Source organism: Protopterus annectens, chromosome 5.part0 (assembly GCF_019279795.1).
Source record: "Protopterus annectens isolate FY-2018-M chromosome 5.part0, PAN1.0, whole genome shotgun sequence".
Classification (NCBI taxonomy): Eukaryota; Metazoa; Chordata; order Ceratodontiformes; family Protopteridae; genus Protopterus; species Protopterus annectens.
This window is the reverse complement of record NC_056735.1, coordinates 811,367,675-811,392,348: the sequence shown is the minus strand read 5'-3', so window position 1 is coordinate 811,392,348 and position 24,674 is coordinate 811,367,675.

Genomic DNA, 24,674 nt, shown 5'->3' with positions numbered 1-24,674 from the left:
GTGACAGATGCGTTTAAGGTGGAGGTGGGGTTACATCAAGGCTCAGCTCTGAGCCCTTTCTTATTTGCAATGGTGATGGTCAGGTTGACAGATGAGATCAGACAGGAGTCCCCGTGGACTATGATGTTTGCAGATGACATTGTGATCTGTAGTGAGAGTAGGGAACAGGTGGAGGAGACCCTGGAGAGATGGATATATGCTCTAGAGAGAAGAGGAATGAAGGTCAGCAGGACTAAGACAGAATATATGTGTGTGAATGAGAGGGAGGATAGAGGAATGGTGAGGATGCAAGGAGTAGAGGTGGTGAAGGAGGATGAGTTTAAATACTTGGGGTCATTAGTTCAGAGTAATGGTGAGTGTGGAAGAGAAGTGAAGAAGAGAGTGGGTGGAGAAGAGTGTCAGGAGTGATTTGTGACAGACGAGCACCTGTAAGAGTGAAAGGGAAGGTCTACAAGAGGCTAGTGGGACCAGCTATGTTATATGGGTTGGAGACAGTGGCATTGACAAAAAGGCAGGAGTTTGAGCTGGATGTGGCAGAGTTAAAGATGTTAAGAGTTGCACTGGGTGTGACGAGGGTGGACAGGATTAGGAATAAGTATATTAGAGGGTCAGCCCAGGCTGGAAGGTTTGGAGACAAAGCCAGAGAGGCAAGATTATGTTGGTTATGACATGTACTGAGGAGGGAAGCTGACTATATTGGGAAAAAGATGCTAAGGATGAAGCTACCAGGTAACAGGAAAAGAAGAAGGCCTAAGATAAGGTTTATGGATGTGGTGAGAGAGGACATGCAGGTGGTTGGTGTGACAGAGCAAGATGCAGAGGACAGGAAGAAATAGAAACAGGTGATCCACTGTGGTGACCCCTAACAGGAACAGCCGAAAGAAGATGATGATCCTGTAATGTTGCCTGTTATTGCTGGGTACTGTGTTTCATGTGCATACCTGCCATCCTTGTGTGCCGCATATGCTTTGCAATACCTACAACTAAATCCGTTAGTGTTTACAGAGTCACACATTAAATCAATTGTTAGTACCAGGTAATCTTTCGTCCCATGCGGGACAGCCCGAACATTGGGTATACAACTTTTGTCTACACCCAGATTTACATAGGTACCCATGGCTATGTGCATGGACTATGGCGTGTGCCACACCTAGAATGTTTGGGTCGGGACATCATACGGGATGGGTCGGGGGGGTGAGGGGCAATATGTGGTGGTGTGGTAGCTACCGGCCAGTAACCAGGAGCTAGGTATGGTGGCTGCATGTGTGCTGCAGGTGGGGGGCAGAACTGTGGGTTATGCATGTATGGTTTGGGGATGTCTTGGGTTGGTTGGGCCTGTACTGCTCAGCCTGCCTAGTGGGTGGGGGAGAGGGGTATGTGATGTCAACATGTGAAACATAACAGAGGGCTCATTTAATTCCCTTGTTCACTGGCAGACATGCAATACAATGAGCTTGGTAATGTATTGCAGTGTTTGACTGGGTGGGGTTATGCAAATTTGTATGTGACGTATATTGTTTGGGGCCTCTCAGTCCCATTGACGGTGCATTTGGACATATATGTTTCTGTTCATCTACCATTGGTATCTACAGAAGTCTGGTCATGTATACCTCTATGGGTATATATATTTGCTTACATATTTCTAACTATGTCCGCATATACCTATGGAGACTTATGTCTGCATACATGTATGTCACTTGATGTGTATATGTGGACATATAGATGTTAAATATATATGTGTAGTTGTCGGCATTTGCATGTATATCTGTTCATATATTTGTACATATATGTATATATCTCTGGATATTTATAAATATATATATATATATATATATATATATATATATATATATATATATATATATATATATATATATATATATATATATATATGTATATATATATGTGACTACATCTATAGATATGTTGTATTCGTTTAGATAGTGATATATTTGCACACACTCACCCATCTAGCTGTAGGTATACATTCTCTGTACTGTTTCATGACTGGGCTGGGGTTATGTTTCTGACAACATACGATTTCTACATATCTGGTATGGCGTAGTGGTAAATCATTTTGCGTAGGGTGTGCATGGTCCTGGGTTCCGGCCTTGCAGTAGCTATTTGTTTTGTTGCTGGACAGAACAAACGCTATTGGATATGGTGTGCTTAAGGCACTTTCAAGCGTCTGTAAGCGGGTTTGCGCAGAGGTAAGCACTGCTGACATCCAGTCACAGTGTCTTACACCTAGTTAGCTTCTCCTTTGCTTAGTCTGTGTCAGCAGTGCTTAACCCCATGCAAACGCACTTGCACATATGTACTAGTGCTTACATATGCTTACTACAGCTTATCTGTGCTTACACCTGCTTACTACTGGCTTATTCATTATGATACTGACTCTTCACATGTGCATTTCCTGAAGTACTCCTGTTCATAAAAGTCATGTTATTTAGTGGGTTTTGCACTACAAATATTGCTTATACAATGCTTTGCTATGTAAAATAGACTGTGCTGTGCTGGGACTCGAACTGGGAATGCCTGCTTATTAGGCAAATGCTCTGACCACTACACTATTGCTGACATGCTTCATTTGCATATATTGTCCTTGTTATCCTCTTCAGCCTTTAAGGCTGCTTTCACCGTGGCTGAGCAATAGGCACACCCGTGCACCTATGGTTAGCTGTACTCGGAGCTTTAGACAACAATACGGGGGTTTCTTCTTTTCATCTTTATGTCTTGTTGCTGTTGTATGCATGGGGGACTGTTGGTGGGGATATGCTGACACCTATGAGCAGCCTTGCTCATTTATTTCCACTTCCTGCTGTTCTACTTTGCAGGGGTGTGTTTATTCTGAGTGCTCTGCTCTCAGACATGCCCCCTGCACTCGTACACGCTCTGTGTATGCCTAGGATGTCAGACAGCATGACTTCATCAATATGCATGGCACGCTGCCGTCCTGCTCCTAAGTGGCTGCTTCCATGCAGGACTACACTAGTCCTGCACGGGAGATTAGTAAATCCAGGGGAACATGATTTTCACAAACCTGTAACTATTTTGTGTGATGCTTCAAAGTATGGTATTGGTGCAGCATGTCTTCAATAAGGCATACCAGTAGCCTATGTTTCCAGAAATTTAACCTGAAAAGAGATGAATTATGCACAAATTGAGGAAGAGCTTTTGGCAGTAGTGTTTGCATGTTCGGAGTTCCATGATATTTATGGAAGACCTATTCAAATAGAAACTAATCACCAACATCTAGTGACAATTTTGAAAAAGCCACTACATATAGCCCCAACACACTTCCAACGCATGATGCTAAAATTGCAAAAGTACAATTTCTATATAGTCTGTACCAATGACAAATATCTATACCTGCAGAAGCTTTGTCAAGAGCACCCTGATAAACAACAGAGCAAAATGACAATGAAAAAGCAGACTTTGAAGTCATGAAAGTCAAACATTTTTCTTCATCACGTCTTGATAAACTCAGAAATCACACAGCTTCAGGCCCAGTTATCCAAAAGCTAAACCATTTTATCAATCAAGGATGGCCAGCATGACAAACTAGTTAACCACTTAACATTCAGAACTATTTTTCTTATAGAGATGAGCTCATGATGGAAGAGGGAATCATCACGAAAGGTCCTAAAGTGGTAATTCCTGCAGCATTTCAGTAGGAATATATCAAAATTTTGTATCATAGTCACCCAGGTGCTGAGTCTACCAAAAGAAGGTAAGAGGCATAGTATTATGGCCTTCTATGTCAAAAGATATACAGAAGGAAACTAGCATGTTTAATTTGCAATAGTACTAAATCGCCCCAACAAAAAGAACCACTTCAGCTAAACCAAATTCCTGAATTACCATGGTCGATTGTTGCTACTGATATTTTCAAATGCAATGGTCAGCATTATTTAGTGTTAGTAGACTCTTATTTGAATTGATTTGAAATTGACCTTCTTCCTAACTTAATGTTCAGGACTGTCATTATGAAATTGAAGAGATATTTTTTGTCCACAGTAGTCCGCACAAAGTCATTTCTGACAATGGTGCAGTTTACAAGTCAGCAGTTTAAGAATTTTGCTGGTCTTGGGACTTTGTCCATGTTACTAGTAGTCCTGAGTATCCACAGTCCAATGGATTAGCTGAACATGCAGTTCAAAGTGTGAAATATTTGTTGGAGAAATCCAAGAGAGATGGTACCAATGTTTTTCTTAACTTACTCAATCTCAGAAACATTCCTCGAAATAATTTGCTTGGTTCACCTGCTCAGAGATTAATATTCAGACAGACACGAACAACCTTACTGATCAATAAACAATTGTTAGTACCAGATGTAAAGAACAACAGAATGGTCAAAGCTCAACTTTTGAGAAGGCACCAGTCACAAAAGTTCTACTATGATATAAGTCCAGCAAACCTCTTAGACCCTTACGAAAAGGAGATGTGAGTATGCAAACATCTAAGAGATATGTCCAAGTGGGTATCATCAAAAAACATTGAAAGAACCAAGATCTTACATCATACAATCTGATGGAATGGATTTCATAGGGAATCAAAGAGACACACTACCAGTCTCTGAATCAGTGACTCAGCAGATCACCTGTGCCAGAGGCTCTATTTCTCAGAATGATTCTACATGTGTTCAATTGTAAAAAAATCCCCAGAGACAGTTTGTGTTGCTAAACCCAGTCAAAGTTTTTATGTGACCAGAGCAGGTAGAATTTCCAGACCCATTCCAAGATACACAGTGACTTGGACTTGAATTAATTTGTTATTATATGTTGGTGTGATATCTAGCTTGTTAAAATATCTTGTTCTCCTATTGCATGTGGAAATAATCAAAGAGGGAGGATGTAGATCATTGTTTATATTGTACCTAGTCAGCCACTGTAGCTAGATAGCACTTGCATATAAGTTACTGGGCACGTATAAGATAAACGCCATTTTGTACAATCAGAGTGAATGCAAGGCATGACTGGAGATGTACATGCAAGTATGTCTGAATTAATCAGTCAGTCAGTTAGCTTAAATATATGTTCCAATTCCAACTGCCGATGTGTTTATGTACAATGAACAATGTGGGCCAATCACAATGCTTCAGTGTCTCATTTGATACACAAGACATGCAACACTACTGTTTTATTTTTTTTTGCCCTGAATATCCCTGTCTCCTCTTTATATTTTAATAATGGACTGATTATCTTATATATGATTGTAGCATGCCCTGCACTTTCTATATAGATGTGTATAATTTTACATGGTTCCTGTTATATAGGTTTTGTTCTAGGCTTTGGTTTGTCTTTTCTGTTGTTGCTGTGGTTTTACCTATTAATATTGTGCAATTTTTTTTCTAAATAAAAAATAATAAAATAAAAAAGAATCTACTATATGGAGTGTATAATGGGTTGCAAAATGTATGGCTATAGCAATTTACTATGTAGCAGGCAGGTTCAAGGACTATAACAGGGCTACCTTTTGTTCCCTTTTGAATAAGGTATTTGAAGATAATGCTTCAGGTGTATTGCCATATAATTCATAAAGTGTTGATATCAATAGATGACATGCACTATCTCATGTTCTGTATTATTAAAAATGGACAGAATTGCACACATGATACACACTGAATTTATAAAAATGCATCTACAGTCTTTCATTGACAGGCAAATGAAAACATTGATTCTAGAGATGAGCAGGAAAATACATAATTTGAATATTAACACATATTAAGTATATTATAGTCTAGCATCTGTATTTCCACATATGACTTTTGAAGTATTTTACGGACTGTGTATTAACAAATTCCATCCTGGTAGTAATTAGGCATCTATACAAATATGTTCAGCATTGCCTCAAAGAGAGCTTGCTATCTGTGTTTTTCAACTTTTTTACCTCTCACTTTGCTCCATCTACCTACTCACAACATGTCAATGTAGTACTGCAATGTCTACCCAGAAATATCTCTTATTGCATCTCATGCTTTGTCTTAATCGTATCAATACTGCTTCACAAGAACATCCTGCCTTTTTGTCCAAAAAATATTTTGCTTTGCTTCATCTCAATAATCACATCATCACTGGTCAGAACACTTTTTTGGTCAACAGCAAGGTTAAGTATTACTTACTGCCATATTTTATCAATCACTGTGTCTTATATATGTTAAGTGTATTGTGATTTGTACATAGAGGTTCATAGGAAAGTGCTTTGCAGACCATTTTAATTTTACCAGTTTTAGTTTGGTCGTTTAATTAATCTATCCCATATGGTGTTAGATTGGCCTTACCCATCTCATGGTGAATAATTATATTTTAAATCCCAGTCAGAATTAATACCCTAGATAATCTGAGGAGAGCCATGCATGGGTTAAAGCTTGTAGGAGTTTTTTATGTCTATTAGTAGTGTAGGGAAAAGTCTTGGGGTAAATTTTATGCTTCTTATTCATAGATCCAAGATGTTCTCAAATATTTACAAGGATAATATTTATTTTACAATGATGGAGAGTCTGCTCCAGAGCAGTTGTGTTATCTACAAGATACACCTGTCCCCCCAAACCATTCTGTTAATGCTGAAGAAGGGATTTGGGTCCCTAGTGAGAGTATTTCTGATGCCATTTGACTTGCTGATGTAAAGTAAATCCATCGGTCTTGGGTCAGGAGATGTCTTGTATGCCAGACACAGGTCATCTATTAGCAGTTTGTAAGATAGTGAGCATAAAGACAGGCTTTTAAGTCAGCTCAAGATGGCTGAGTAAAGGGTAACAATTACATCCTTAGATATAAACAGAATCCCTTTGTTTATAAGCTTTGCAACATACAAAGACATTTCTTATGACAATACTCACATGTTACTCAAAAGCAAGATCACTGTCCACATATGTTTCCAAATCCTGAAACAACTTGGTCAACTCTGGAGCATATTGTCAATGTTTTAGTTTGTTCAAATAGATGACTTCCCAAAGGATACAATAATGCATTTTTGGCATTTATTTTCAGTCCATGATTTTGCCACCAGTCATTTATTTGGGACAAACCTTCATTCAGGATTGCTAAGTCACTTGTGTATTCAATGACTGCTCCTAGCTTACAGTCATCTGCAAACTCAGTCAACCCCAGCCTTTGGAATTAGCTTTCGGTTCAGGGAAATAGATTGCAATTTGCCTCCATAATCACTGACTCATTAACCCTAACTACTATCTAATCTTCTTGACTAAACTTCCTTACCTTTATTCATGACTGTTGACATTTAGCTCACTCTTGCTGTAACCTAAATAGTGCTACCCCCAACATATTTGTATGATGTTAGCCTCACCAGATAGGCTTTAAGGACAATGAAGGAGCTTTCTTCCCATGCAATCAATATCCACAGCCACCACTGTACTCAAGTTATCCGCTTCACCCTTATATACTACCCCATATTACACCTGCAATATATGTTTGCATTACTGTGTCATTATCCTCAGTGACCACTGAGTGTACAGTCATGTTCCTCTCACTATTGTAATTTTTCTTTTATTTTTAATTTCTTTAATCTATTCCATGTTAGATTCTCATTCTACTTTTGATCTTCTGATACGCTTCATTAATCTTCCTCATGATATCTTTTATTCTTCATCTATTGCCATTTTCATCTGTACACACTTTTATTTATTTGTCATTCTAAATATATTAGTTACTGTCTATATCTTTTAGTTCAAACTTCAAAGGACAAAACCACCACCATAGCAGGTACAAGCATGCAAAATCTGAAGGTAATGCTACTCAATGCTAGAAGTCTAAACCTCAAAATGCACTCTCTCGAGGCACTCCTAAAAATGGAGAACATTGATATCTGTGCAGTAACTGAGACCTGGTTCAAGGCTCCAGAGAGCACCCCTGCAATACCAGGCTACAACTCTTACCACACTTTTCGGCCACCAAACCAGGACCAAAACACTAAAGGTGGAGGAGTGTCAATATTCACCAAGGATATTCACACCACCAGGCTAGTTGGCCAACACAATGTGTCTGAAATTCTCCAAGTGCAACTAACACTAGGTAAGACTGCAATCCAAATTGTAGCTTGCTACAGATTCCCCACCATATCCCAAGATTCTCACTACACCTTTCTAAACATACTGGAAAATATTAAGATAGAACCAAACACCCTAATACTGGGTGATTTTAACTTCCCTGCCATTAACTGGGAAAACTACTCATGTCCCAACACCTTTGCTCAACGGTTCTTGGAATTCATAAATTCCAATGCCCTGGATCAACTAATCCATAGTCCCACCAGGGGCTCCAATATCCTAGACCTGGTCATTACCAACATGGGAAATCAATGCTCCATACCTATGGTCACCCCCTCGTTAGTCAGGTCTGACCATAAGCTAATCACCCTTAACATCCACATCCCACCCCCACCCCCCAGTAAAGAAACCACCATAAAAAACTTCTCTAAAGCCAACTTCATGCTACTCAAGTCAGAAGTGACAAATTTCATGACACCCATGCAGATGGGAACTGAAAGTTCATCTGCTGAATCCTACACTATGGCACTGTACGAGCACATCCACTCATGCATGAATCGTGCCATCCCAAATAGAACCAAAATGCTCTCATCCAAAAAAAGGAAGCTAATCTGGTGGTCCCCTGCCATAAACAAACTTTACAACAAAAGGAAGAAACTTTTGCAGAAAAGAGGAAAATCCCAGGATGCAAAAAACTCCCTTACTAGCCTCAGTAAGAAACTGAGATGCCTCATAAAATCCTCCAAAGCTAGTTACGAAAATAAAATTGCCAAAGATTCCAAAGACAACCACAAAGCATTCTATAATTATGTCAAGAATCTAAATGGCAATGCTCAGATCTGCTCTGAGCTAAAACAGAATGGCATTAAATATACTGATCCGAAGGATATTGCCAATATCCTGGCAGATCGATTCAGTGCCAACTTCACCCCACTCTCACCCCCTAAATGGCCTATCTCAATACCGGAAGATTGCCAAATTCCAGCCACACAGGTACAAAATGCACTCTCTAAAGCCAAGAATACAGCATCCATGGGACCAGATGACATCCCGGGCTGTGTACTACATGAACTACAATATGAGCTGGCACCTCACCTAAGTGTCATGTTTAATCATAGCCTCACCTCAGGTTTCGTGCCCACTGAGTGGCGCAGAGCTACAGTTATCCCAATCCACAAGGGGGGATCCACCTTGGATCCCGGAAACTACCGTCCCATCAGTCTGACAAGCCTTATCTGCAAGGCCATGGAGCGTATTATCATGGAACTTATAAACAAAGACATTGGCAACCTTCAAACACTGGACCCCACCCAGTTTGGGTTTGTGAAGGGCCGATCTTGTCTCCTGAACCTGATTGACTTCTTTGAATCAGTCTCCAGAGCCATGGACAAGGGTAAGGTGGTCCACACAGCCTATCTAGACCTTGCCAAGGCCTTTGACAGAATCCCCCACTCTGGAATCATAGATAAACTTACTAAGTTGGGCATTAATCCCTATGTCACCCAATGGGTTGCTAAATGGCTTACTGATAGAACCCACACTGTAAAAGTAGCCAACTCCAAATCCAGCTCCAGACAAGTGACAAGTGGAGTACCTCAGGGTTCAGTCCTGGGGCCGCTCTTGTTTGGCATCTACTTCTCTGAAGTACAAGTCAACACTAAGGGACTCTGGCTAACAAAGTTTGCAGATGACTGCAAACTGGGAGCCATTATTGAATCCCCAAATGATGTGGATACTCTACAAAAGGGCCTTACAGAAACAGATGCTTGGTGCCAGAGCCATGGGCTCAAGCTCAATGCCAAGAAATGTATTGTTATCCCTTTGGGAAAAACATGTATCCATGAATTACCATATAGGTGGCAGTACACTAAACACAGAAAGTGTGATAAGAGACTTAGGGACACAGGTGGACAGTGGTCTCACCTTCGATAACCACATCGCCACAACAGTCAGGAAATCCTTCTATGTGGCACACCTCATCACGAAGGGCTTTTCATCCAGAAAAAGGAGGTCATTGTCCCACTGTACTCATCCCTCATTAGACCCATTATAGAATACAATGCCCCATTTGGTATGTACCTCTCAAGACATCTGCAACAACTGGAAAGGCCTCAGAAATACCTCACTAAAAGAATCACAGGCCTAAAGCAGATGCCCTATGCTGACCACCTTAAAAAACTCCAGCTATACTCTGTCGCATATCGTCTACTCAGAGGCGATCTCTGCTTAACATACAAGGCCATGTCAAACCCAGAGCTGTTGGACATGCTACACTTAAAGAAATCCCAAACCCTCAGAGCTACACACTCCAGGGATCTAAACCTTGTCATCGCAATAAACAAAACATTTTGGAGGGATAGGTTCCTGACCCAGAGAATCCCCAGACTCTGGAATAGATTGCCCGTACATGTCAAGCAGAGTGCCTCTTTGGACCTCTTCAAGAGGAACCTTGACGATTGAATGGGAGAAAGGAAATTCACCCCAGGGATCACGTCAGTCACCCTGCTAGACAGGGGTCCAGGAAAGTAAATAATGTGGGAATAAATAGCCAGGGAATTATTATGGCTAGGCTTGTATAGGCCCTAGGGCTGATAGCCTAGTACCAACTTATGAACCTATGAACCTATGAACCTATGTAGCTTTCACTCCAGGACTCCAATATGTAAAGGCTTCTGCCCATCTGGACTATCATAGTAAAATGAAATGATGAGCAAAGGAATAAATGAAAGAATAAATATACAAATAAGTAAATAAATTGGAAATAACATACAAAGCTATGTAGATGCAGGTACAATTCAAAATATAGAATTCTTATAATATATAAATACTTGTGTGAACACAAAAATATAGACTGCACAAATGACCAAATGCACAACTGTCAAAATCTAATTTGGCTAAATTAAAGTTTTCTATTGTGCAGGGAGGTAGAAATGTGCAGAAAACGAATGTGTGAATGTTTGTGGGTTAGAGTGACAGTAAGGCATAGGTAATGCAATAGTTTTAGTGTTGTGCATGTTTGGTGTTATGTGGGTTCTGTGTCCTTTTGTCTTTTTTTGTGGTACTGTTAGAAGAAACGTGCCATCTTACTCAGGTGTGATAACCCTAACTCTGCCATTGCCAGTAACTCTGTTCACTACACATTACATTACTAAAAACCCTTTCTCTAATATTTGAACTATTAAGATGGTGCTTTTTCTGGGTTTTATGTCAGGGATTTACTGACTGAGAGTTGTGTAATTTTCCATTCCCTCATTTCACAGATGAGTAACCTTAATTGACCTGTTCTAACATCTGTGTGACTCCTTAATTGACCTATTCTAATTTCTGTCTGACTCACAAGAGACACAGCCATGGTCTCTTTTTAAGTTTTAATATGCAGTTAAAAGCAGAATACAAGTGGAGAGCAAGATGGCTGCCGTCCTATAGAGAGTGCTGAAACCCAGTAGAGCACCTTACCCGAACATTTTACATAAAATATAAGGGAGATAAAATTCTCTATATCACCAAATACATGGTACAGGCGTAGGAGCATCTTACGGTACGAACTGGAATACGAAATAAATCTGGATCCTCGGTAAAAAGACAGGATTTCTGCAGATAGCTGTAAGGGTCTCTGCCACATGTGAACTTTGTGCTGAATACTGCTAGGCCGAGGTAATCCTAAATTACAACACAGAAGAACTTCTACCAAATACAGTAAGTCTGATCAAACAAAATGCCTAATGATCAGGAATCTATGGAAAGCCAGACTACTAAATCAAAATTTACTACAATAAACTCATCTGAAAAGGACACAACATCTAAAAGAGCCAGAACTAGCAAAGCTGTGGAATCTAGTAAAAATGCAAACTCAAATAAAAGCAAGTCAGAAAACTCCAACCTAGAAGACTTGAAAGTAACTTTGCAACCCATTCAGGAAGCTATACAAAACCTATCAACTCAAATTAACGCAATTGGCTCATCTACAGATAAAATACTTACAAGACTGGACAAAGTAGAATCTAAAATAATGGATCACGACATTCAAATAGAAAGCATCCAAAAGGAGTCAAATACCAACAAAAATGATATTCAGGAAATACAAGCAAAAATCCTGGATCTCGAAGCCAGATCTAGATGGAACAACTTAATTATAAGGGGCATCCCTGAAAATGTAGATCAAAATAAGCTGCTGAACACACTGTCAGAAATCTTTGTCCTATTCCTAGGAAATGATTTAGAAGCTAACCAAATCACTATTGAGAGAGCACATAGGGCTCTTAGACCATCACCAGTTGTAACTAGACCAAGAATTGTATATGCCAAGATTCTTAGTTTTCTTCATGTTAACAAAATATTACTTGCTGCCAAAACAAAAATATCTGTGGTTTGGAATGGCATGAACATTACCATTGCTCAAGATCTACCATATCAAATTAAACTAGAGAGACAAAAGCTTGCCCCTTACTGTTCTTTCCTCATAACAAAACAAATCAGATTCCAAATGAAGTTCTCCAACACACTTACCTTTACAATCCAAGACCACAGATACTCATGCAACAACAAGGAAGAAGCAGCTACGGCGTTTCTTAAAGTATTTAAAACAAACCCAGGAAAAAACCCGTTTTAAAACTCAATAAACGCTAGTTATGCTCTCACTGCCACAAGCAAAAAGAAAAGAAGATCCTTCCACATAATCTAGATTACCTGCTTTGTATAACGCACTTCTGCTAAGCTTCTTTTTCCTCTGATGATTTCCGACCGAGGGGCCCTGCTTTTTGCATCCAAAATCAAGTGCTCGTTCCTGGGTATGATCTTCACATAGTCGTCGGTCTAAAATAGAAGCTCCAGCTCCCATCAGGCTAGGTTGTCAACACTAACCTTGTGTGAAGGCTGAATTCCCAAGGTGCAATGCTTCCTTAAAGCTACAGAGCCCAACTCTACACAGTCCTGCACCGAAGGAGAATAAAAATGAAAGTGAAGAGTAAAAACAACTCAAGCAACCCGAGGATACAGCAAAACTTCGTGGAGGAAGCAGGCACACACTAATATGGACAAAATACTGGATATCTCACTATACAAAGGTACTTTAAAAACTACATGGTGACTGTAAAATAGGATAGGATGCTGAAGAAATCTAAGGGCTTAATACATTTAACGTTGTACTGTTTAAAGGGCAAACAGTGGAAATGCATAATATAGTTGGATCTTATGTCTGGTTGCATATTAGTCTCTGTTTATTCAGCTTAAAAAACAGAGACTTTTTTTTTTTTTTTTACATAGACATTAAGAGAGCAACTTGTGGATTATGGTCACAACCAGATGGACACTCAGTTTTATCTATAGTACAAGCCATAAAAAAGAAGGGGAAGGAAAGGAAAAAAAGAAAAAAAATGTTATTTGTGCAGTTTTGATGAAAATATCTTGTTTTAAAATACTTTAGCATTGTTCAAACCCTGTATGAATACAGAGTCCGAGAGAGGAGTTCTAGATAAATTAAGGGCTCATCAAAATACAGGATATAATGCTTTCTACATGAATGTAAATATATAGTTAACTTAGCAATTTTCTCACTTTACTTTCAATGTGTGCTCTGCATGATGTTTCAAGCTACGGTACTAGGGATAGAATAGGTTTCTATGCTCTGCTGGTATTGGTTTAACAAACTGGGATACTGGATGAATAGGGATACTCCATGGTTAAACCCTAAAAAGAATTTCTATAGTCTCTATCTAACAATTGTGCTTCTAATAAAAACTGGTATCCCAATCTCTTTCAGGGGGACAGAGGTAGTGGTTAGGCACTGGGATAAAGCTGGAAGAGTTTCTCATCTATATCTAATAATGTATGTATGTGTTCGGGGTCCTGCAGTGATACGGTTTAACAGTACAGTACATACCTTCCGATTTGGTATTCAAGTTCTAAAGAAAAGATGTTGAAGTTAGCCTCATGGAATGTTAAAGGTTTACAAACAGATAATAAGAAAAAACTTTTCATGCATCTTGTCTATAAATCCAATCTAGACTTTATAATGATTCAAGAAACACACCTACTAAAGGAGCAGTGGGTTCACACGGCAAATAAAAAATGGATCAAATCCATTATAGCAGCTGGTAATAACACCAATAAAGCAGGAGTTGCCACCATTATTAAAAATTCATTCCAGTACAATATTTTAAGACAAGATTCAGACCCAGAAGGCAGATGGTGTTATTTTATGACCAAAATTGACAAAGTAGACAAACCAATCTTGATAGTAAATGTATATGCCCCTTGCTCCTCTCAACACAAATTTATTATGGGCATCTATAACTTAATAAACTCCTTCCCAGAACACTACTACATCCTAGGGGGGACTGGAACTCTATTCAAGACCCAAATATAGATAGAACAAACAAAAAAACTAAATTCAACTCACAGGCCACTACTGCCCTTTTCAAAATCAAAAATGATTTTAGACTTAGCGACCCACGCCTCATTACCATCCCTCACACAAATAGTAAAGGTTTTACCTTCTTTTCACAGTGTCATAAAACTTGGTCCAGACTGGATTTCTTCTTAGTCTCGGACACCCTATTACAATTTAAACTTTCACTAGACACAGAACCCAGATCTCTATCGGATCACTCGAAAATCACCCTTACAATAGATTGGGCACATTGCAACTCACGACATAACAATAATAGACTCTGGCACTTGAACTTATTAGAAAAACAAGATATTGGAAAAGAAATTGACTTCTTACTGGACCAATGCATTTTAGCTATTGTAGATAACACCTTTCCATTCAATATAACTTGGGCTACCACCAAGGTACTAATTAGAGGGATGTTAATCAATAAATACGCTTTCTATAAGAAAAATATTTTCACCAAAGAAAAAAGTATTAAGGATGAAATATCTAAACTTGAGCTTAGGCTGCAGCAGTCTTATTCCGTGGAGGTAGAGAACTCCATTAATCAACTTCAAGCTAAGTTACTAGCACTACAAGCAGAAAACCTATCATTTCAAGAAATAAAAAACCTAGCCAATTACTCACAATGGGCCCAACTCCCCTCTAGATTCTTGGCAAGACTGTTGAATCAACATAAACCTAATCCACATATCTCTGAACTTATTTTTCAGCAAAACAGTTACTCTAACTCACAAGATATAGTTAAGGTCTTCGAGAGAATATATGAAGAAGTGTACAACCCTACCCCCAAAACATTCAATGAACAGGAACTACTTTTATTTATTAATGAACTAAACTTCCCCAGGCTAGAGGTACAACAACAAACTTCTCTATCAGCTGAACTTACACAAGTGGACATCAAAACTATAATTAATAACCTCAAAAATAATAAAGCACTGGGTCCTGATGGTTTCTCAGCCGAGTTCTACAAATGCTTTAGTTCTAAGATGTCGATCATACTACATCACCTATATAATCACATAATACAAGAGGGTATCTCTGACCAGCACCTAAATGCATTCAGAACCATATTAATACCTAAACCAAACAAGGACATGACCAACCCTAATAATTACAGGCCCATTTCTATTATTAATTTGGATATGAGAATTATGGCAGCAATTTTGGCTAATATAACTAAGACTATAATTACAAAAATTATTTCCCCAGAACAATCCGGGTTTATCAATCAGAGACAAACAGTTGATCAAACTCTAACTCTTGAAGCAATGATATCTTTATCCCTAAAGAAACAAACACCTATCTACACCTTAGCTATAGACGCTTCTAAAGCATTTGATAGAATCAATAAGTCATTTCTGACCTTGATTCTGCAAAAATTTAACTTTCCTACACAGTTTATTCACTATATAAACACTTTACACAACAGAGCATATACCACTCTACAAATGAATAAACTTAGCTCCAAAAAAATAAATATTAACAATGGGATTAGACAAGGCTGCCTCCTATCACCTTTCCTATTCAGCCTATATACTGAGCCCTTATTCTTACTAATAAAACAAAGAACATTTCATAATATACCCCTCCTTTTTAACACTGAAATTTCTCTATCAGCGTACGCAGACGACTTAAATATATATTATTCTCTTCCCAACATGGATCTTTACAAAATCAATAATTCAATAGAAATATTTTCAAAGTTTGCGAACTATAAGGTAAACTTGGATAAGACAACAATATTCCCGATTAATAACTACGCTCAATTCCCAACTGCAGGTATTATACCTAATATTAAAGTCAGTGACCACATACAATACCTAGGAATAGCATTCTATACCGATGCACATAATTACTATCAGGACAATGTGATTAAAACATGGAACACCATACAAAAAGACTTGGTAAGATGGACACAATTGAAACTCCCCCTTCTCTCTAGAGTAGCCATCATTAAAATGAATATCCTACCCAGAATACTTTTTATATTTAACACAACCAATACACTGATCCACAATAAAGTCTTCAATAACATCCAATCAACCCTCTCAAAATTTGTCTGGCATCCAAGACCCAGTAGGATAAGTTATCAAAAACGTATATATCCAAAGGACAAAGGTGGGGTGGGCTTGCCTGACTTTAAACTGTATTACGAAATACCAAAGGTAGTAGACTAATTAATATTTCAAATTACAGGGAACAAATCAATATGTGGTGCCCAACCTGGTTGAAATTATATCATAACTATGTTAAAACATTACAATTTAATCCCAAGGCCCTCCCATTTCTAAAGGGAATATCCAGAAGAAGATACTAAATACAAAACGACATATGGGAACAAATTAAAATAACACAAAATCTCTTCCAATCACTAAATCTATTGACTGCTTTTTATACTTTCCAACCATTACACCTTAACCCCAATATTCAACTAAATGAAAAGATGATTGACCTGAATTCATACCCACTACTGAAAGAAAAGACAGTTTTAGACATTTATCTACTTAGGCAGGAATCTATAACTAATATTAGAAACCAACTTAATCTCCCGTTTAAATATACAATTATGATAAGACAACTGAAAGAAGTATGTTACAGATTTTGGAAGGATACTGACATCCCAGATCAACATATAGATACATGTAGAACACTTTGGGATATGATGACACGGAAAAAAAAAAATGATCTCAAATACCTATAAATTCATCATCTCACTTAGACACATGAAAGAAGCTATCCACTCCAATTACTGGACAAAACAAGACCCTACAATTACCTCCAATATAATTGCACAGGCAATTCAGAAATTTTCCAAAGACATTCTCCTTCAGAAGCTCAGATATGCCCAACTTATGATCCTAAACAGCGCATATTTTACGCCCACAATATTAAATAAAATGTACAAAGAACTCCCACCTTTTTGCCAATTCTGCCCCTCCAAAGAAGCTGATATTATTCATATATTTTGGAGTTGTAAATGTACATACAAAGTTTGGTGTGCCTTATGAGTCAAATTAGAGAAAATGGGCTATGAAAAATCAACCTTATCCTGGAAATTTGCCCTCTTACACGTACCTCCTATAGGAATGAAGAATAATCACACGCACATTCTAGTTACAACATTTATGCTAATAAAATACTACATCACATTAAATTGGAAAGACAGGTCCAAAATAACATGGGATGGATTCAAGCAAACAGCTAGTAAACAACTTCTGGCTCATAAATATTTATGGTATTCCATGAGGAAAAAAAGGACCCAGAAGGACACTTGGAAAATGATATTTGAACTCATTCTGACATGAATGTAACGCATATTTCTGTATGCTGCATAGCTTGATATAGATGAGAACTGTATATAGGTTATTAATGTATATAGGTTTTATGTTTGTAGGTCTGCATATTGTATGTTATTGTTTTATTCTCTGTTATATCGTTTTCTTGTCTTCATTTGGTTTTGATATAACCCTAATAAAAAGGAATTGGAAAAAAAAAAAAGCAGAATACAAGTAAAACACACAGTGTAAAGAAAACAAATCACAGTATACAAAATAGAAAAATGCAATAAAGTAACAGAAAGTGCAAAAAATCAAAAGCAAACTAACCTTTCCCTCACAGCAAGCTGTGGCAGAGTCTGGGTGAACTTTTTCCAGTAAAGCCTACGTTTGGTTACTTATTGAGGATTTACACCAGGGCGGAACTTAACATTTTGACTGTGTCTTACAGATTCTTTACTATCTTTATAAAAAATAAAATTGTCCATGAGGAACATTATCCTGAGTCAGTGATGGATTAGGTGTACTTTTACCTGTATGAATTGCTTATTTTTAAGACGATGTATGAGCACAATCAGTTGTATTGGTGTGATTTAAAGCATAAGCATTGTTAAATACAAACAAGTATGTTAAAGTGCAAAATGCAGCAAGTTAGCTTCTAAAGTAAAAACCCAAGGAAAGGTGAGCTCAGGCAAGGCATCACCTACAAAACAATGCTACAACAAGTCTTTTCTGTGAATGACGTCTTTAATAGAAAGCATGCACACTTTGAAAAGGTGAACAGCAACATATGCTAAAATGGAGACCTGAGGATCACAGTAAATCAGAGGGTAGCTCAAGGAAGTGTTATTCCCAGAGGCAATCAATCTCCTGTGTGCTTCGTGAGAGATATGAGTCAAGTCATTTGACAACTGTAATGGATTAAACACAATGGAAATGTAGGCACTCCCACAGGATCAATAAAACCTCTGTGCAGTAGTAATAGTTCATTTGTTCAAAGTCTTTATGTCAAGACATTATAGTGGAAAAAATCCAGACAGCTTTATCTTAGCTTGCATTAAACTTCAAATATCTTTAAAACTGTGCAACCTAGACCCATACTATCAACAATATAAACTTTTATATGACAACAAGCAATTCCTTTCAGAGTACATGTTTTTGGATGTATACAGAAATACAAAGAAAATGCCTATATGCATAATTTCAGTAGTTACATACAGCATGCAGCTGTAACTCTCTTGTGTATCTTATTTTCTGGAATGTGAACCTAGCTTATACCCACTCAATATAAGTGAAAAATGATATTTTAAGTATTTTGGAATAGAGACATATTTACATTGATGGCAATTATTTTGGAATCTGGCCCAAGGACTGCATTCATGGTAATTATTTTTTATGTATTTATTTGAATGTATCATCTTTTCCCCCAAGTTGCTATAAGAGGGGGTGCAGAGGGAACTTGAAGATTTCTGCAAAAGAAGCCAATACTGCTACCTTCTTAAAACCTAAATATACTATAAGCAAAAAAGTAAAAACAGTTGCAGGCTAACTACCTCTCAGTAGTTCATAATTTTTAGGTACATAACTGACTTTGGCACAAAATTGTGCTCTATCCATCCTAAAACTTGCTATTTTGGGAAAAAATGTGGTGGATTACACTTAAATAATGAAAATAATTGTTACAGACTTCTTTAACTTCAGAAATACATACTAATTCACATTCTCTTATCTGTCAACTTCTTATGTTAATAGTATTAATATTTTAAAATGTATCCCTGATTGTCACAGCTAATTTCTGGATTTGTTGCTGACTCTGGAGATAAGAAGCTGAGCACTAGTAATCTGGATCGATTGTGGGTGCTGTTTCAGCTACTACAACTAAAACAAAAATACATCCTCAGAAAGAAATGGAAGCCTGCAAATATCTAAACATAAAAAGAAGTGGCATGCATCAAACAGTTGAGTGAGTCACATCACAGTAGCAAAAACAAAAAAAAAAAAAAAAAAAAGGGTGTCAGCAGCTTAATTTTGCCAATGTGTGCATGGGCCGGATTCACGAAGGCTTGCACGGAGTCTAAGATTAGAGTAAGACTCCATGCAGTTAACATGTCTGCCAAGCGATCCAGGACAAGCCGGCAGAGGTGTGCAAGAGAGCTCCTAAAACTCCTCTTACATGGACAGGGCTAGGTTATGCAAATTGCCTCATTTGCTGTTGAAAGTTATGCAAATGAGGTAAATTTGCGATCCAGGAAACCCTAACCTGTCCGAGTAAGAGTAGTGTTATTTTCAGAAATGTACTCGGTTGTCAACTGAGTACCGTTCTGCAAATATGAAAACAGAGCCATGACAGCGCCAAATAAAGGATGCATCCAGTTGAGGAAGCATACCAATGGCCAAATATACGGCCATTGGCAATTCTACCCATTGCAAAAAAAAAATTAATAATTTTTTTTTTTTACTTCGATCTCCAAAGTTTAAGTGTAGTGCAGTGTCTCGCAAAAGTGCTGCGCTGTAAAAACTCCCCAAAAAAAAGAAAAGCCAAAAATAGGCATTTTATTATAAATATACATCTGCCATGCAAGTGAATGGCAGGCTGAAGACAACATGGCTACTGAGTAGAGGTTGCTAAGGGGGGAAGCTCAGTCTAAGAGATGTAACCAAGCATTAGTAGGCAATCCTATGAAAATGAGGGTAAGGATAGTGAATCCCAATTTCACATGGCATATGAGCAAAGTCCGTGGAGTGTAAAAGTAGGATAAGGGGAGTATCAGAGTAGAAGATAGGTGACATCATGAGGGGGTTATGTATGAAAGAATGTAAGCTCATTGGAGCAGAGTGGCATGTGTTTGCTGTCAGTTACCTATCACTGGAAGAGGCGTGTCAACAGGTATCCTAGCTAAAGGCAAGAAATTGAAGGTGCATGCCATGGACAACACTAAAGTTTCTTGTAAAAGTGCCTGCAACGTGTATGCACGCATGTGCACACCTGTAAAACCAAGTAAGACTGTGTGCATGTGTGTGCGCCTGTGTGTGCGCGTTTAAGATGGAGTCAGCAAGTTTTAGGCTGTGTAAGCATGTGTGCGCGTGCATGAGCTGGTGTGTGCGTGTTTGCACTTGTTTGCATGGCGCTACCTCCTGTGGAAACAGAAAGGGAAAAGGAAGCACAACAAATAGTAGGAAGTTAACCAAGGAGAAGTAGCAGAGCTAGCAGGTGAAAACAATCAGAATCAGCCAATTACACAGGCAGTACACTAGCCCAGCCCAGCCCAGCACTTAAAACTCTGCAAACAACTTTCCACTATGTTATTCTCAGAGACACTGCAACACTGCAGTAAGCTAATAGAAGCGAAAACTGAAAAAGCTTTACTGAGACAAAGAAATGTTAGGGGCTGCCATTGCTGTTATAAGGTGACATACGCAACATGCTGAGGGTGGTGACAATGCGAATGCTGCTGAGCAACCCTCAGTGAGGAGACGGAGAAGAGTGTACAGGCCCAGGGTAACCTACCAGGGGCTACATGAGCTGGAGATAGTGGAGTGCTATAGAGTGGACAGAGACCTCATGCAGCAAATTGTTGAGCTGTGCAGGCCATGCCTCACACACAGAACCAACAGAGGGGAACCAATCCCAGTGGAAACCAAGGTATGTGTTGGCCTAAGAATACTAGCAACAGGTACCTTCCAGAGACCAACTGGTGATATGATGGGGATTTCACAGGCATCAGCATCCAGGGTACTGCACTAGTTCCTGAATGCCATGTCAGCACATGTTGCTGATCATGTATATTTCCCCAATTCCCATGAGGTATTGGCCAACAATATGCGTCTTTTCCAGAAAATAGCGGAATACCCTGAGGTAGTGGGTGCAATAGACTGCACGCACATATGCATCAAAGAACCAGCTGGTGAGCGGGGTAGGGTCTACTTTAACATCAAGGGTTTCCCCTCCATCAACTGCCAGGTTGTCTGTGATGCCCAAGGCATAATAATGAATGTGTGTGCTGGCTGCCCTGGAAGGTACCATGATTCCCATATCTGGCATATGACACAGCTGTACCAGACATTTGCTAATGGGGACATCCCTCATAGTCACCTAGTGGGGGATGCTGGATATGCACTGGAGCCGTGGCTGATGACACCCATCAGAAATGCACACACACCTGAACAGGAATGCCATAATGAGGCCCACGCACAAACACGAAATGTAATTGAGTGTGTGTTTGGGCTGCTCAAGTCATGGTTCCAGTGCCTGGACACATCTGGTGGAGCCTTGGAGGACTCACCAACTACATGTACCCAAATAGTCATGGTATGTGCTATGCTACATAATATGATCCTGCAAAAACAGCTGCAGCAGGAGCAGCATAGGGCCAGGCCAAACAGCCCCCCACCATTGCCAAGGCCACCACAGGCAGAGCGTGACTTGGAGGAGGAACAACCTGAGCCTGTCCCAGTAGGCAGAAGGAGGCATTCCCAGCATGCTTTGGCCTAGGCAAAGAGACAATGCATAGCATATACACTGGCTCAGTAGGAACCCTGGAAATGATACCTCTCTCTGACTCTCACATATAGTAAAAGGGATGCATAACTTGACACTACCTGTTTTCAAACATGTATAGGGAGTGTAATATGTGCATCCAACATAGGCAGCCCTGCAGCACTACCTGAGGCATGATTGCCATGTGTTAAACAATATGAAGCAGTGCTAAACAGCTTTTACCACTATTTAGTATATGTAAACATAATTGCACACACTAAGTAGCACAACTTTGGGCAATGTTGAGCAATATTGGGCAACGCTCAGCAATGTTGGTTAACGTTGAGCAATGTTGTGCAAGTTTGGCAAAAATGGTCATATTTGCTTTACTGTTCCTTAAGCAGTCTGGTCTGCCTGGTATGATAATATGAAGCAGTGCCAGTCCTCGAACCCAGGATACTGTGCACTATAGTCACAGTACTGAACCACTAAACCATGACAGTATTGCACTGGTCAGTCTGTATGAATAAATGTTGATAAGTCTATGCAAAGTGTCTCATGGAAACCCCGCAGGCACAGCATAATCCCTGTAGAGTTATGACACAAAGGTGAGCCCTGCAGTAAAAATACAACTCGATTTACAACACACATATAGTATAAATGTTAATATTGGGCATGTTCACACACGTCAACGAATGTAGTGGACTTCACACAGTAACATACTGAAAGTTCACACTGGGCATGCTTACACACTTGAATAAATGCGACAAATGTCTGGCAACAACATATTGAAAGGCCAAACTGGGCATGCTCACACACTTAGGCCATGTCTGAGTACAGCAGTGGGCCACACATATCAGGCAGTTGCATGTGTTAACCCAGGAACCTCTCACAATTCACCAATCTTGACTTGTGCACACAGTGATATGACAACAGACACATATATAATATATTGGAACCCTGTCATAAGCAAATATGTACTAAAGATACTTAGGTTGTTCATAGAAAGTTGAAAAGTAAATAAAATAAAATACCCGAAATCAGTATCATCAATAAACAATGTGTACTGCAAACACTATCTAAATCCAGGTCATGGAAAGATTATCTGTGAAGGAGTCCATACAGAACCATGACACTTCCTTCAGCTATGTCATAAATAGCAATGTACATTCATATATGTCCTGAGTCAGGGCCAACTGTAAATGACTGACAATGCCAGCATCCTGTCAGACAGGCCCATACATACATACCCACCTCCCACTGACAAAAGGCCCTATCATCATTCCAGGAGATATCACATGCAGAATGGGTAAACAGCTCCTTCCAAAGTTGAAAACATGGCATCAATTGGATTACATTGTGCCCCTATATGTGTCATAAGTGAACTGCAGAACAAACAGCCTGCACATGAACAGTCTGTTGAGCCTCACCCTCTCTACAGGATATGAAACTGTTGAATGTGTTACAGCAACATATGGCACACTACACAAGTGTTGGTGCACAGCAGACCATGGGAACTATAGTCTTATATGCCGATGAAGTCTGATCTGCAAGGCCATGGAGTCCATCATGATTGAAGTCAGAAACAGAGCTATTGGAAGCCTATAAACACACAACCCTACCAACTTTAGACTGTTCATGGGCAGATCATGTTTCCCAAACCTGCTAGACTGTTTGCAAGGCAGCCACCCAGGACATACATCAATGAAATGAGCTACACACATCCCACATACAATTTGAATAGGCCTTTTCCAACATCCCAGACACATGTTGTATCCACAAAATCAATAACCTGTGCATAAATATGTATTGTCATCAGATGGATTGGCAACTGTGCAACAGATAGATCACACAAGGTAAGAACTGTGGAGTCCTGTTCAAGCTTTTAACACCTGCTGTCCCCCATGGCTCAGTCCTGGGATTGCATAAAACTAAGTGCACACACATTACCATGTCTAGTCTGATGATGTCAGCATCCCACAATTATAGCAGCGGAAATGAAAACTCACAGTAAAGCATATAGTGCGTCGTGTTAATGCATATCTCTCCAGTATCATAACATAGTTAGGTAGGGGTTTAAATCCTGCAATTGTTGAGTGTGTGTGTGTGTGTGTGGGGTCATGTGTCTGTGTGATTTCCTTTGAGAGTATTGCCCTTTTGGAGTCTAGGCAAACACCTTAAAAGTGTTATATTCCTGTTTGGCAAGTCTGAAGATGTCAGCATCCTACAAATATAGCAGTAGAAATTAAACACCTAGTAGAGCATATAGCATGTCGTGTTAATGTATATCTCTCTAGTATCATAACATAGTTAGATAGGGGTTTGAATCCTGCAATTGCTGGGGGTGTGTGTGTTTCTGTGTGATTTCCTTTTAGAGTATTGCCCTTTTTGGAGACTAGGCAAACACCTTAAAAGTGTTACATTCCTGTTTGGCAAGTCTGATGATGTTAGCATCCTACAAATATAGCAGTGAAAATGCAAGTTCCTCATAGCACATATAGCGCATTGTGTTAATGCATC